At 41.3% G+C, this 16,029-nt stretch overlaps 1 protein-coding gene across 3 annotated transcripts in view; it reads left to right on the top strand.

Moving 5' to 3' along the window:
- Nucleotides 1-4,006: 4,006 nt before the first annotated feature.
- Nucleotides 4,007-16,029, top strand: part of PJA2 (praja ring finger ubiquitin ligase 2) — a 37,769-nt gene continuing 25,746 nt past the window's right edge. The window contains exon 1 of one of the 3 annotated variants that reach the window (XM_076362504.1): nt 4,007-4,034. The gene's annotated coding sequence lies outside the window, so the exon portion shown is untranslated. Of the gene's footprint in view, nt 4,035-4,392; nt 4,931-15,081; nt 15,116-16,029 lie in introns of those variants that run through there. The other 2 variants (XM_076362505.1, XM_076362506.1) reach the window with 2 other exon arrangements.

Below are 16,029 nucleotides of genomic sequence, written 5' to 3'. Positions count from 1 at the left end.
TAGTAGATAGCTTGTTTAGAAGCTCAGTAGGCTGGGTCCTAGTGCCATGCAAAGAACAGTAAGTGATGTTAGCTATATAAAGAGAAATTATTTTTATTAAGCTAGTTTAAAATCTTTGTTTATTTGCAGTACTATTTCATTGATTTTAATACAGAAAGAAATGTTTTGTTACATAGAAATTGCCATACTGAATCAAGAAAAAACTTAAATCTTTTTAAATCTTCTTTAAAATAGTGTCAGGAATCAAAGGCCCTTGGGGAAGCACTCTGAAGTACAAGGGTAGGGATTTCATGCTGAAATGATCTTCTTAATCAATTAAAAATACTTTAAAATCTCAAATTCTGAACATGGATTTATAATCTTTCTTTCCATAATTGTTGGTATGCATTTGTTATTTATACTATTGTAAACCTAGATGTTGACATTATCTATATAAACTGCAAAGTATATCTTGTATCCTGCTAAACACTTGTTCTTAACGATAGTTACAAGTAATGTTACTTATAAGTAATGCTACCTTGCAGAAATAACCCTTGGCTAATTTTACAATGTGTCAGCAAAATTATTTTAACTGATTTAAAATTTTCTGCTTTTATTTTATTAAACTGAATGTTTTCTTGTTCTTGAATGGCAGGTGAATTTTAGTATGACGGGATTGTATTAACATTATCTGTGTTTTAAACTGGAACATATCATGCTTTCCTGAATTTATAGCCACCTGAATTTTTGGGAGAGGAGATTTAATTTGCAGTATTGTGTTGTTATTGGCGTTTTTACAGCTTGTTGTGCTGTAATTTTAGAGTTTTGGGGATGCATCTGAGTAACTGTACTTGAACAAATCACTTGTAGAGTATATATACAATAATTCTCATGCTTCTAAGAAATATTTGCTCTGCTGTGAAATACACATAGTATCTCATTTGCTCAAAAATATCCAGAAATAACCAAAGGTACAACATTCCTAACATACAACAGTAACTCCAGTTGAAGCTACCATTCACGCACACTGTAGGAATACCAACATCTGAAAAAAAAGAAAATTCTTGAAAACTACTGGGAAAAATTTCTGGACAGAAAATGGGATGTGTCCAAGAAAACACACAGGCATGACAGTTTATTGTTTGCAATACAATTTTGTTACAGGAATCATCGTATTGTTTTTCATTACTGCCTTTCAGTACTCTGTCATAGTTTTCTTTGAATTCCTCTATGAGAGAGGATGAACTTGATCATAAAAAGATTCCTTTCTTGTTATAAAACCTAATAATCGGGGCTTGAAAAAAAGAGGTGGTGCTCCTCGATACGGTGGTATTCTGTATGTTCTTACTGGGCACAGAATCAATATGTGCAGCTACAGTTTGGCTTCCTGAGAAAAAAGTTTGGTCTGAATACTATGAATATTAAAAATGTTACAAAATTCTAAATGCTTACATGCAGCTCGCATGAAAAATCTTTCTACTTATGTGTTTATTTACTCTTTTGAATACAATATAAATGATAGCATGGATGCATCAGTGATACGGAGGTGTGTCATGCAACTATTTAAAATTATTAGAAAGAAACTGTTAGACTTCCTGGACTCTTGGTGGACTTTTGGATTATGTCTTTACTGGAGCATGATCACCAATCAGCAAAGCAAGTCTTCAGGAAGAATTCACTCTTGCTCCCCAGCTGAGGTTACAAACTCAAGATGCTTGCACAGTAGTAGTGTTCTTCTATTTAGACTGACATTTTCTGCCAAAACTTGTTGTATTTCTGTGGAGCGATGGATTGATGCACCATGAAAAGTATTCACAGAGGCCTTTTTTGTAAATTGTAATAATGTTGGCTGGCTTCCAGTCAGCGGGAACCTCCCCAGACTCCCAAGACCTTTGGTAGATGATCGAGAGGGTCCTGCCGTAATGTCTGCTAGCTCCTTCAGTACCCTGGGATGAATCCCATCAGGCCCCATGGACTTGTGAACATTCAGCTGATACAGCTGGTCCCTGACAATTTCAGTGTCCACAAATAGAAAGTCACTGTTCCCACACTCATGGCCCTCCAACTCAGGGGGCCAAGCAGCCCAAGGTCTGTCAGTTTTATTAAAGACTGAGGCAAAAAAAAGCATTGAATGCCTCCACTTTTTCTTCATCCCTATTCGTCAGGTGACCATCTTCAACATGCTTAGATTTCTGTAAGTTCTGCAAAAATTAGCAGCTATGTACAGGGGAAAGCAAACCAAGTTAGCACTTCTACTGAGCATGAACTCTACAGTTAGCCATTTATATGGTTTCCTGGCTAGCAGTCGGCATGCAGGTACTGGCTAAGCTATCAGCATGTAGAAAGCTAGTAACCAGCCTCAGTATGCCCTGCCGCTTGTCTTGCTTAAAATGGAGGGATGTGAAAAATAATTATAGGAAATATGGAAGGGCAGAATGGCCAAAGAGCGAGAACTGAACTGATAAAGTAAGAGGGGAGGGGAGGAGTTGTAAGAAAATGGATGACCGGGGATTCTTGTTGCTGAGTGGCAGCAGGAGTATGGGACACATTCATAGAAATCACATTTCATTAGATCCAGTGTTCACTTGTTTTCTTCTTTGGGGATGAAGTTTGTTCTTGACCTTGGTTTTCATGTTTCAATAAGTAGATATTGTTGTTCATAAGTGATTCATTCCTAACTGTTATGTTTAGAGTGTACCCAACATGGTAATACTGGACGACTAAAAAGCTTTTGTTGTAGATGGAAGCAGGCTAGAATACCATCCATCATCTAATAATTTTTTTTTTTTTTGCAAGAACTGACTCTGTTTATTATTGGAACAGAAAGTAGGGATACTTATGCCGACAAGAGTGTTGAACAATGTAAGCGTATGCTAGTTGAAATATTCTACACAAAGTTGATAATGAGAGATTTTCCTGAGGAATGACTAATCATATTAATAAAAATCAATATTCAAACTTTATAAAAAATAGTAGTTGAAAACAGGTGAAGCTTCATTACTGTAGACAATGTGCAGCATGTCTTCTCTGGCCTTGTTTTTGTATGGCAAGTCTCTGCTCTGTCTTCATCTCAAATGCCGTGAGCTTCTCCTCCTGCTTCCTGTATGCACAGAACATAGCACAGTTCTTCTCGTGTGAGGCCACTATTTTTCTTCTTTTCCCTTGCTCTGCCTTTGTTTCCTCTGTAACGTATATGTCTTTTTGCTTATCTCCCTCTTTAGTACAATGTGTATCGCCCGATGTTGTGCGTAAATCTTTCTGTCCTACCGCGAGCCACCCTTATCCACTCCTCCACAGTAAAACGTGAAATTGCTTTCTGCCTGCCTCTGAATAGTAAAGTCTCCTCCTAAATTCAGATAAGCGACCGGCCCAGAGGTGAACTCACTCTGCATGATTAACAACTGATTAAAAGGCTAACAGTAATTTATTCAGTAACAGAGAACAAATAAAGCCCAGAAGCACGAAATCCGGGCAGGAACACCGCTCCAGGTGAGCAGCTCGGTGGCGGCTGGCGGTGATGAGGTACGCTGGCCGCCACGGCGTCCCTGCCGCGGCTGCCTTAGGGCCGGCAAGGCCCTGTCACCTCGGAGGCGTCCGCCCTCCTCGCACGACTCGGGAAGAGGTCAGCGGCCCTCCTGCCGCGGGAGCTCACCTCAGTCGGTACAGCCGCGGTGCGCCGCCGGCTTCCGGAGGTTGTAGCTACACAACCTCCACCGCCGCCGGGCACCCCCCGGGCGGCAGCCGGGCCGCACGGTCCTCGGGGGGGGGGGGGGGGGTCCTGCCGGCCGAAGGCCGGGGAACAAGCAGCAGCGCCCGGCAAGCCGGCCCGGCCGTCCCGGCCTCTCACCCCATCAAGGCACCCCCCCCCGCCCCGCCCCTCCGTGGGCGGCAGTGCCCCCGTTCCCGCTCCTGGATCGGGATTGGTCGCTGCGTTTTCACCCTGGCCAAGTATTGGCCGCTGCTAGCGGCTGCAGAGCGATAGGATTGGCTGTAGTGGCGGACGCGGGCAGGCAGGCGGCGGCTGCGGGGAGGCGGGCGACCCGGGCTCGGGAGGGGTGAGTGCGGGCCCCCGCGGGGGCCGGCCTGGCCCGGCCCGGCTGGGCGGCTGCGGGTCGAGCCCGGGCCAGCCTCGGCTCGAGACCGGGGCTCTGCGTGCGGCCTCCGGCTGGGGAGGGAGGGCGGTAGTAGAGCCAGGCAGGGCCGCGCCGCGGCCGTCTTCAGCCCCCGGGGCGGTCGCTTGGGCCGCGGAGCGGCGGCCTCCCCTCAGGGACGGGCTTGCGGAGCGCGGCCCGATCCGGGGGGCGGCACCGGTGGTGCTGTGGCCGAAGAAGCGGGCCGCAGCCAGTGGGCCGAGGGAGAGGCCGAGAGGGCCCCGCGGCCGCCTCCCTCCGGCGCAGCGGGCCGTGGTGGCCCGGCGTGTGCTTGTGCGTGAGGGGCCGAGGCCGTCGGCTCGCGCGGGGAAGCCGGCAGGGCACGCAGCTACAGAGCAGGCATGGACAGGCCTTCAGTTCGAGGTTTTTTGTTTTGTTTTGTTTTTTTCTGTGGGTTTTTTTTGGGGGTTGGGTGTGGGGTTTTTTTTTTCCCCTAAACCAGTGTGATTCGGTATGCCGGGACGGAATGGGGAGCCTGCTGCGTTGGTGCTGAGGCTGGAGAGCTGTCGGCGATGGCGGGCATGGGCTACCCGTCCTGCGCAGCAAGCCTCTGAGAGCAGCCCTGCCAGCTGGGCGGGTTGGGTTCTTGCTGTGCTACCTCAGGCAAAATAAAAATGGGTGTGAGCAGGCTCACTTCTAAAGTAAGCCACTTGACCTTGCTTGAACTCAGTTATGAAGCACTCGCACTACCTGTTTGCTGGAGGAGAGGTGGTCTGAGCCGGCAGTGAGCAGAACCACCCCCAAATTAAGGGACAGAAGGAATGTGTCTTGGGCCTGGAATCCAGAGGAGATTTTTTAAGGTGCATCAGCTAAAAGCGTGCATTTTCTTACACAGAAGCAAAAATGCATTAACGTGTAGTTACACTGAGCAGGACAGGTTTTGCACCTGGATGAGAGCCTCCTTGAGGGTGTTTCCTGTGTGTGCTTTGATGTTGCACCTTTAATACGCTCACTTGAACTGCTTGTCTTCAGCTGAGCTGTCTGTGGTGGAACTGAGTTCTCTCAGAATACTGTGCACTGCAGATATGCTTGACTGGATACCGCTGGTGAATTAACACTTTTTATGAAGAATATATATCAGTTACATAGCATGTGAACCTGCATGGTGCACAAAGGTATAAAAAGTTGGTATTATAACTGTGGTGCTGAGTACTTTATAGGATGTGTCTGAAAGCTTAGAGACTGCATTTAGGTTGTTTTTCTATACTCTGACGTGTTCAGACACTTCATTCTTTCAGTGTGGTTCTTGATTTGCACTTGTCTGTATACACAGTTAAGCGATTTAGAGGAATGATTTTTGATTAAATTTCTGTTACACTGTGTCTAGAAAAAATAAATTATATCCTGTAGCAATAAAGAGTGCTGTCAGACTGTTACTATTCTCTGTTAATGCACAAATCATGAAGAATATGTACTTTATAGATGTAAATTTCATTTAGGAGCATGCATATTTAAATTTGTGTAAGCAAATATATGTAATAAAATAAGTTTATCTGCAGCTGAGTCAGACTTGAACAGAATTGATTTCCTGTTCTTTCTCACCCATTAAAGAAAGCAAAATGTCTGGAAAAAGTTGTTCAGAAAAATCATTGCTTTGAAGTTGCATTAAAAAGCAGGATTAGGAAACTTTTGTGAAATACGTCTATTTTTTTTGTTTCCTTTGCCAACTCAGTGAATTGCAATGCAGTGTAGGTAGTGTGCAAAAGTTCTTGACTGATCAAAGCCTCATCAAAATAAGACACATTTATGAATTATTGCCTTGTTACGTTAGCTGCTCCCATGAAGATGTTTACTTCTGCAAAAGTAGTTTTGCATAGCGGATTAAAAATACTGATACAATGTATTGGGTTAATTCAGCAAATACTGTCATGGGTATTTGTAGCAAAAAGTTAATGGCATTGCTACCATTTTAACATAGTAATCTCCCTTGTGGTCCGTAGTACTTGTTGAGTTGTGTTTGTTTTGATTCTTGGTCTCTTGGGAAGGCTTGAATAAAACAAGAAGTATTACTGTGCTCTACAGCAGTAGAGGCCAGAATCCCACTGTACCGAGGGCAATACAAATGTAAGGCAGACAGTCCCTGGCTTATAGTTTGCAGTGTAAGTAGTGTTTGTTTGGCATCTGAGGTAATTGGAGTTGTGGATGTAATTGAAGTGGCAAGCATAAAATTTACAGTTCAATGAAGGTTTATCCTAGTATTTCTGAATAATATTTTGAACAAAGTATGGGGAGCAAATTTGTTGTAATTCGTTTATTCACTGATATGTTAATGATCCCGCTGCATTTTTATCAGACTTACAGCCTTATCCATAGAGTCCACTGCAGAGTTATAATGAAGCTTCAGCGGTCGTTTATCTGTATGTTTAGTAGTGTATTTGGACACGTCCCAAAGGTCTACTTTGCATTCATTTCAGTTGGCAAATGTATTTAAAAACTTCAGTTAATGCCTTGAAACAATGTTCGAGTTACAGAAACAACTATGTATGTGGGATAAATATAGGTAAACCCAAACCACTGGAGGGGAATGCTAACTAACCGCAGCATACTGTTTAGACCATCCATGGAGAAGTGATACTTTGAATGTCCTTAAAAGACAGGCTAACCTGAGCTTAGGATGGTACTTTCCATCAGTGTTTGGAACTTCAGCTTCTGTGGGTTTGATAGCCTGAGCTTGAACGAAACACACTTCATGCTGTTTATCACAGGAATACCCTGAAGTGCTTGGGGGAATGCTGTACATATTTAATACAGGGGCGCCTATTTGAGTTGTCAAAGTGTAAAATATAGCAGGTCTTGCAAGAACCATGGTTCTCTTATAGGCCACACCTGGCTGGCTGTTTTTGTGGTATCTGTGGAGCAGAGCGATCATTTATATGGGAAATGGAGGTAATTATTAACGAGCTTTTAGTAATGAGTTGAATATTCTGCAAGGATCACAGAATGGATGCTTATATAAATTGCTGAATGCTTATGTGTCTCAGTGGGAGAAAGCATTCAGAAATTCTGCTGCCAATGGTATTAATCATTCTGAATAGTTTTAAAACAGCTTTTCAAATTTGATTAATGTCAAGTGTGATGTTTTGATACTAGACCCTTATATAGCATTTCAGGTAACTAAATATGTGACTGTGGAAGCAGAGAGAGTTCCAGCTGGCACATATGTGTGCGTCCTTTCATATGTGCTTACAATTATTAAAACATGACCTGAAAAGTTTGCGGTTGTTCAGATGCTAAAATCCCCTGCCATTTTTATGTATTGCTGTAACATCGGCAGTATCTCTCTGCTAGGTGCTAAGCAGGGAAAAGAAAATCCAAGGTGATAACTGATTTGAGTATGAAATGATGCAACTAGTTGATACTATAGAAAAGGAGAATACAGAGAAAATTTTCTGATCCTGAGGATGGATTGTGGATGATTGCTCAGGAGATTAGTGATAACCAGTTATACCAAAATGTCCTACCCCGTCAGCTTAGTGTCAGAGGTGAAATTTCTGAAACAGTCGAGAGAGAAGTTTCCATAACCCAAATTATTTTAAAACAATAGCAAAACCCGCCTTCTGTTTTAGTGGCTCTGTAGTCAACTTCACATCTTAAATAGGTGCGTCTTCATCACATGTTCAGAGAACAAGACATTTGTAGCTTGGTGACAGCTTAAAAAAAAAACCTGTAGTGTAAGATTTTGAGCAGTTCTGAGAGCCAGGAATCTGCAACAGTATTTTTGAGGCCTAAAAATTGGCTCCTAGGTAATGGATCTGTAATATGCTTCCACAATTGTAATAAGGTGCTTTAAGTGAAAAGTGGTTGTTTTTAAAAGGAGATGACAAAAATAATCAAGTATTTGTGCTACACCCAGTAAAATTGGTGCAATTTCATACAGCATATCAATCGTGTAACCTTTTAGAAATTTTTAAAAAAGAAAAAAATGTGTAAAAGTAATAGAGAAATTGATTAGTAGAGAAATTGTGATTTATCTTCTAAGTTATATGAAAGCAAGCAAATAGTGATTGGGAGTCACATTGTAGGTTGTATCATATTCTACACACCAGGGGTTTGGAAGAAAACCACACAGATTCTCCCTTCCACCCTATGATTGTGATTCCAGCCCTGGGAGCAGAATAAATATCTGAAATTCTGGAGGGCTAGTTTAGGGAAATGATCATGGGGCTGGCAGGGACCTCAAACAGGTATCCTGTCGGGCTTTTCCTCTCTCTCAACCCTTCCTCACAGTGATTCTTACACTAGATGTTTGAAACTCTTTCTCTGGGCTGCATTGCTGATTGATATTCTTCAGCCTCCCCAGGCAATCTGTTGTGATACAATATTCTTACTGGTAGAAACATTTCCCTAATGTCATTTCCATGTGTTGTTTCCAAGTGTCAGGGAAATCTTCCTTGCTGCCATTTAAGAGTGGTCTTTTTTGAAGTATAGTACTTAAAACTATATGCAGAGTGCTACATCTGATTTTAACATCATTGATCAGGATAGAAGGATTACTTTTCCTGTCTTGCAGCCTTCATTCTTAATACAGCTCTGTATGTTGCTGTTTGCCAAAACAGAGGGAAAGTATTGACTTGTGTGTAACTTGCGGTCCTCTATAATCCTCCTCTGCTCTTCTGCTTAGCTGCACACTGCCGATTATTCCCCCTTTGGTAATTTGCTCAGTTGTTTATTCCTACCTGACAATAATATCCTGCACTTCTTTTTGAGAATAATCTCACTTTCTTCACAGGTATATTAGAATCACTTCAGATTCTGTTTCTAGAATTTAGAAGTTGTGATGGCCCAACTGACTTTAGGTGAGCTCTGCTGTCTGTCGGTTGGATCAGAGGCTTTTGTTACCCTTGTATCCAAGATACGGAATTCTGTTTATGAAAGGAAAAGAAAGAGTTTAAAGCAGTTTTTGCTGTTCTTCAGGAAAAAAATTACTTGCAAAAAATGATTTTCACTACTTTTTGTAATGAATCCTTATCTGCTACCATGTTTTGGGTTAACTTTGCTTTAATAAAGACAGTTATGTAAGATGAAAGACAACAATGCAAAAATGTCTTTGGGTCTGAGAGTTTGCTGAATTGTATCTCTCCATCATGTCAGAGTTTCAACTACCTGAACTTCCACCTTGGGATTCTCTTGTCATCTCTTATTTGCTGTGTTTATCAGGGAGAAAGGAAGCGACTGCTCTAAATTTTAAAGTATGTTGAGGTCATCTGCACTGACAAAAGTAAAAGTGAACCTTGTCTGCTTAAACAATAGAAAAGTTTTGGCGTTTTGTTTAGTACTGGCTTCTACTTGCTGTCTTTCAGCTCTAGACAGATGCTTCCTTCTATAGAAAGTTTGTAATTGGAACTGAAATAGAAATGCAAAATGGTGAAAGTCATAGGCAAAGGAAAAAGAGGACAGATTGGGGGGGAGGGCATTTTTTTTTTTTAGTGGATGAGTAATTTGAGTGGGAAGGAGAGAAGAAGACAGACTACCAGTACACCTTTTATTAAAAATAAGGACCGAATTTCTGGATATCTTCTGAAAGGCAGTAGGTAAAAATTACTACTTCCATGCCCTTAGTTTAGTACACATATTTAGAATACAAAAACTTGTGATGCTGGGGAAGGAGAGAGATATGAAGGTTCAGCTGATGATTAGCAGCCCGTAATAGTGTAATAGTGTAATAGTGTTCTGTTAACACAGAACGTGTTAACCGAACGTCTTAACCTAACTTCTAACCACAGAACATCACTACAGGGGCTACTGGCAAAGTTAGGCTTTTTGTTCTTAAAGTTGTAATACTAACTTTCTAAGAAAGGGTGGGACTTGTTCTTAATTGGTTAGTACATGACACATACACCATCCTTGTCTTTAAGAGCTTTTAGTACTTCAGTTACTTAATCTTCCCTCTCTCTTGAGTTGAGATTTAACGTGGAATTTCTGCTGAAGCTATCTGTCAGGATAAAAACTGGAAAAGCAGTTATTGTGGTAAGCCAGAGCTGGCAGTTGATAGGACAGATTTGCATGTCCTACCAAAGTCAGGGTTGAATCAAAGTCAAGGAAGAAGAAAGTGATGCATTCAAACTATTTACAGTTTTGTGTGAGACAGTAAAGAGAGCGGGGCTAAAATGGGAGCAAGTCAGTGCAAATAAACTGGAAATAATGCAGAAGTTGAGTATAATGTTGGAGCAGCTAGATGGTCAGAGGACAGTGAAAAATCAGCACTGGAATGGTTACAGATCAGTGCCCAGTGAAGAGTGGGTCCGTGGCTCAAGGATACAGGGACTTCGGCAGCAGAGTTTGTGTATTGATTCCTGCCTCAAGCTGCTTGCGTCTGGCCCGGTTCTACCGCCTCAGCTGTGCTAATGCAACTATCTACTGAGCTTTAAAAAAACAAAGACAGAATTAAACCCTCAGAGAAGGGGATTTGGTAAAACTGAGTAAGTTCACTCAGTCCAGTTTACAGCTTGACAGCCAACTGTTATAACCACAGCTGAACCTGCATCAGAGCAACCCAGCCTAACCCTGGCTCCTTGGCTGAAGCGAACAGGTGGCAGACATCTGTGTAGAGGGATTCTGTGCACCCATGTTGATCAGAAGAGCCTGGATGAAGGAATAGGAACCGTGCAGGATCTTGAACTCTAGGAGGATGTCTAAGGATAGAAAGGAACTGTATGAAGATGGTGGTTTGTAGCAACTTACCCATTCAGACACCTCTATATATGGGAGGTGATGAGTGGGCTCCACTTGTAAAGAGTTCTGGACTTGAAGCAATTTTGTGTCTCTCTTTTTCTTCATAACTTTACTAAATACTGATTGCCCTGTGAATATATCTAATGCATTTCATTCAGAGCAACCATTTAGACTTTCCTGCATATACTTGAATTCACTATTGTTTGTATAGTGCCAGCACCTGTTCCCTTTAAAGTCTGGCAAAAATTTTCATAATTTGGATAGAGTTGTGAATTGTATATGCTGATTATAGGAGGTCATTAATTGAGATTAGGAGTATGCAGACAATGTCCAAAATACTAATAGGCTTGCTTCTTTTAGCCTGCATGCTGACTAATGCTTTGATAAATGTAGAAATTGAACTATTTATATTTGTATGCTTAATGGATTGAAATACTTCAGAACCTTAGTTTTGCATTTATGGCACAAAATGCATACAAAACTGCAAACTTTTGGGGAAATGCAAAACAGAAACTGTTTAGTAATGAAGTGAAAGGAAGCTGCTATCAGCTTGCTGGTATTCAACCCCTCGCTTTTGGTATTTGGGAAGAGACTCAGATCAGTATCAGAATATTTTGCAATGATCTTGCTTTTGGGGGTCTTTCATTTCAAAATATGTATGTGTGGAGGTGGATGCTAGTAGTCTTTTGTTGTTTTATATATAAATATTTGTTTATTACCTTTTCAGGCAATTCCAATGGATGTCTGTTATGTTAACATAATCTAACAAGCATTTGTATGGCATTGAGCTAAGACAAATTGTATTCATCAGGAAGGAGAGGGAGAAAAAGACATAAAGCCTGCTTCAAATTTATCTTCAGAGCTCTTCTGTTGAAATAGAAAGCTTTTTTTCTGAAGCAGCATTTTAGAGTTTCTGTCCTCTAAATTGCCGGTTACTAACCGTTTATGTTTTAAGCACAAATAATATGCTTCATACAATATCACCACGCATCTTACATTAAAATGCTACTAAATATCGGGGAGATAGTGTCTATTTGGTGGTCTCATCTTCCTTCTGTCTTCCCAAAAAACAATCTCTTGCTACTCTTTGATCTGATTTGGTATTCCTTGCAGACTGGGAATTTGGCCTGTAATAAAAATTGCAGTGGAAGGGTGCACTGGAACTAAATCCTTCCCCTCCCTTTCAGCCCTGGGAATGCGCAACCTTCCTCTTCTTGCCTGTTACCAGACGACTGGCTGTGCACTGCCGCTGTGGTTTCCAGCCCTGCTGCTGCCGGGAGCACGGTCTGGTTCTGATCTCTTCTTCCTGCCGCTGGAGCTGAAAGCCTGTGCCGATTGCCTTACTCTAGGGGTAGGGCTGCAAGGCATGTGGGGAGGGCTGTGGACGGGTGAGGGCAGTACAGAGCAGAGGATGAGTGAACTGTCTTAAAAGTGTTAGTATCTAATTTTGGTATTGTATATATTTAGTGTCATAAGACTGCCTTGTATCGCTATTTTACTGTCGCTAGCATTGATTCCGGTTATATCAAAACTGATAGGGTCAGGCTAGTAGTATAAGTATAAACATGTTGACACCAAGTGTGCATGCACGCTTAAGTTATGAGTTTAGTTTGGAGTGACTTAGCAAGTAAGTGTGAAAAGCCCAGCAGTATTTTTGAAGTTCACAAAATATGAATTTTCTGTGATTAATGTTTCCATTAGCTCTCTAAATAGGGTTAAATGCAGAATTATTTTTGTCATTAAAGTGGGCAAGGTGACAGTAAGATTTTCCTTTATTCACAAAGGTATTCAGATATCTTTAATTGCCTATGCTGTATTTCCAAAGTTAGGCCCACAGTGGAAAAAATACCTGATTCATGTTTGCACTGTTGAGATTCCAGAGACCTAGACTGGTCCATCTGTTTGAAGGTGCAACCAGCTGCTGTTTCAGTTGTTAACAAAATAATAATTTTCTGTAATCTGAGAGGTAAAAAAAAAAAAAAGAAAAAAAGTAGTTTATTTTCATTTAAAGTGAATTCAGTGGTAGGCCAACCTGCCAGCTTATTGAACTTGGACAACAGGCTACTTTCAGCCTCAAAGAGAAGGAATTATACTAAGTAAAAATGTTGACTTAGTGGAATCTATAGCTCAAAGGAGAGTGCAAAATGACCCAGAAGGTTAATGAAAAGACAATAATTAATGCCTGAAAAACAAATCCCTGAAGCATATTCCATTTTTCAATGTACATGTAGCTGAGTTGATCCTGCTTACGGAAATAATCACTACTGTGTTCTCGAATATCCTAGCGAGCAGCCTAAAGTTACTGCTAAACCAAAGACTTTGAAGAAGAAAATTTTGGGTGAATAAATCTGATCCTTTAGAAAAACGTTTAATTTTTGCTTATGATATGGTGTACTAGTTTCAGCTGGGATAGAGTTAAATTTCTTCACAGTAGCTAATATGGGGCTGTGTTTTGGATTTTTTTTTGCTGAAAACAGCATTGATAACACAGGGATGTTTTAGTTGTTGCTGAGCAGTGCTTAGACAGAGTCAAGGCCTTTTCTGCTTCTCACCCCACCCCACCAGCGAGTAGGCTGGGGGGGCACAAGAAGCTGGGAGGGGACACAGCCGGGACAGCTGACCCCAACTGGCCACAGGGATATTCCATACCATGTGACATCATGCTCAGCAATAAAACTGGAAGGGAAAGGAGGTTGGCCAGGCTGCCGTTACTTTGGAACTGTCTGGGCATAGGTGAATTGCTGGTGAGCAATTAGGGGTTTTTTGTATCACTCTTTTTCCTTGCTTTTGTTTCTTTTCCTCATCATTCTTTTTTCCTTTTTAAAAAATTATTAAACTGTCTTTATCTCAGCCCACGAGTTTTCTCACTTTTACCCTTCTGATTCTCTCCCCTGTCCCACTGGGTGGGGAAGTGAGTGAGTGGCTGTGTGGTGCTTAGCTGCCTACTGGGCTTAGACCATGAAATACCTTTGCTGTCTGGGATTTACCTAAACCTCAGAAAGCTATAAGTTCTAACTGAATATTCATTGTTTTGAGTAGAAATTTGCCAATGTATGTAGTTTGAAGCTTGTGAGCATCATAAAACATTTAAAGAATTTCAGTGTTAATCTGCCCATAGTGGCAAAAGAGGGAAATTGACAGTAATATGTTGTTTTAAATTATTGAAATATTTTCTCTCCCTTTTTGGGATTATTCCATGCCTTTCTTCTGTTAACTGGAGTAATCTCTCCACTGTTCTGAGCAGTGGTGCTTGGAAAACTGGAAATTCTCCATTCTAATTCAAATTTTTTTAATTAATCTGCTCTTGGAAGCTTTCAATACCTGCAGGGAAGAAAGAGATGTAGAATATTGGTTACAGATAAAGAATATTGGATAATACAGTTTAAAAGATAATGTGAATATTTTTACCTGCAACTTTTGTCTGAGTTGATCAGGGATATGCTTTCATTATGATTCAGAATTAGTCAGGTAAGGGAGAGGGTGTCAAGAATGTGAGTTGTTTTTAACTTTCACCCATTTGACAGCTAAATGCATTGATACACTTAGGGAGTAAATGCAGATTTTTTTTTTTTTAAGACGGTAACCTAGAAAACAGTAATTGTGTCAGTATTACATGCATTCCCTTTTCAGACCTTGAATGTGAGATCCTGTTCTTGCGCTGTGGAAGAAAATGGTTTCTGTAATTCACAGGTGTAAAGGAAAAAAGAGCAGTAGGATGCTGCTGAGTAGGATGAAGGAGATTTGTTTTTCCTTCTATGTCAAATGTTGGTGAGACTGAAACCGGAATATGCATACAAGTTTTTTAAGAATGCTGGGAAAAATTTGGGGAAGAGTGGAAAAAGTTATGAGTTATTAAAAGATTGAAAAAAATACTTCTTAGAGAGCTATTTGAAGTTCACTTTACATGTCTTAAGGGAAAAAAATAATAAAGCTAGTTAAATACCTTCTGCAGAAAATGATGACCCCCCATCCCCTCTTTGGGATGAAAAACACTTGGGACTGCTTCCCCACCACCCCAGCTTCTACCCCCCGCTCCTCCCTCTCCCCATGCCACACACTCCTAATTTTGTTTTCCCCCTGTGAGGTATATAATAGGCCTAGGAGGTGACTGTATGTGTGAATGAATGATACCAAGGAAATAAAATTGGACATAATAGGGTGAAAAGAAGATCCAGGGGAATTTGATGGAATACTTAACTGAAAATGTCCTTGTGAGGTTTCTAGGGTTATGGGATATATTTTTTTTTTTTTTTTTTTTTCAGTGGAAGTTACAAAACTCAGTTGTCTTCTCCTTGAACTACAAAAATTGCTAGGTATGTAAGAGAAAGTTTTCAGTATTTCAGCTCTTGGAAGAAAGGCAAGATTTTGTTCAGATGTTCAGAACTGCTTTAGGTAAACTGCGATTTCTTTATTTTATATAACTTTTTTACTGTTGTTTCTATGGATTAGACTCTGCTCCAACAAAGTGGTGCCGTCCAAGTAGGTCACAGCAGTTCTGGGAGTCATGAATAAGACCTGCCTGCCTCTGTGGCAGTCAACATCGCCCTGTTCAGGTGTATGCCACAATTGGTGTCTTACATCTGTATGGGTGATGGTGATTTGTTTGAGTAGCGTTGTAGATCTAGGTCATGCACTCCTTGATCCCAGAAAGCTGCTTCTCTGTTTGTCTAGTGTGCAGGATGTGAGGGAGTCAAGAGGACAGGGGAGAATGAAAGGTAATAGAAAGGAGAGTAAAGGGAGGTTTCTGGGTTTCAGTGGGTGAGGACTGGGATCCTGTTGGAGGACTGAGCAAGTAACTGAGCAGGAGACACCAGTGGTCCTAAATCGGGCTCTGTAAATTAGATTGGTTTGAGATTTATATGTAGGATTCTGGTCAAGGGGATGGATCATTTCTGAACGTTCAAGTTACGGTGCTAGGTTGTGAACACATGTATGCATGCATCTACAGTTAACCTTGAACATTGTGTTACTTCTGGAAAAACAGTGATTTTTTTGTGGGAGAGGACAAGTTGGTTATGCAAGTCAGATGGATTGGGTCTAGATTCTCAGGCTTTCTATGGTACAGCCTGTAGTTTGCTGGCTCCAGGGAGTGGAGTCCTCAGTGCAGTATTTGTAGAAGTAAAGAGGAAGTATGCCATTCTGTGTCAGTGATTAAGTCAGTGCCAGGGAAAGACTGGACCTACCTGTTTGTGCACTGTGCATTTCAGGAGACACTCTCCCCTGTTTT

This window comes from Aptenodytes patagonicus, chromosome Z (assembly GCF_965638725.1).
Source record: "Aptenodytes patagonicus chromosome Z, bAptPat1.pri.cur, whole genome shotgun sequence".
Lineage (NCBI taxonomy): Eukaryota > Metazoa > Chordata > Aves > Sphenisciformes > Spheniscidae > Aptenodytes > Aptenodytes patagonicus.
This window is presented reverse-complemented; position numbering and strand designations above follow the sequence as displayed.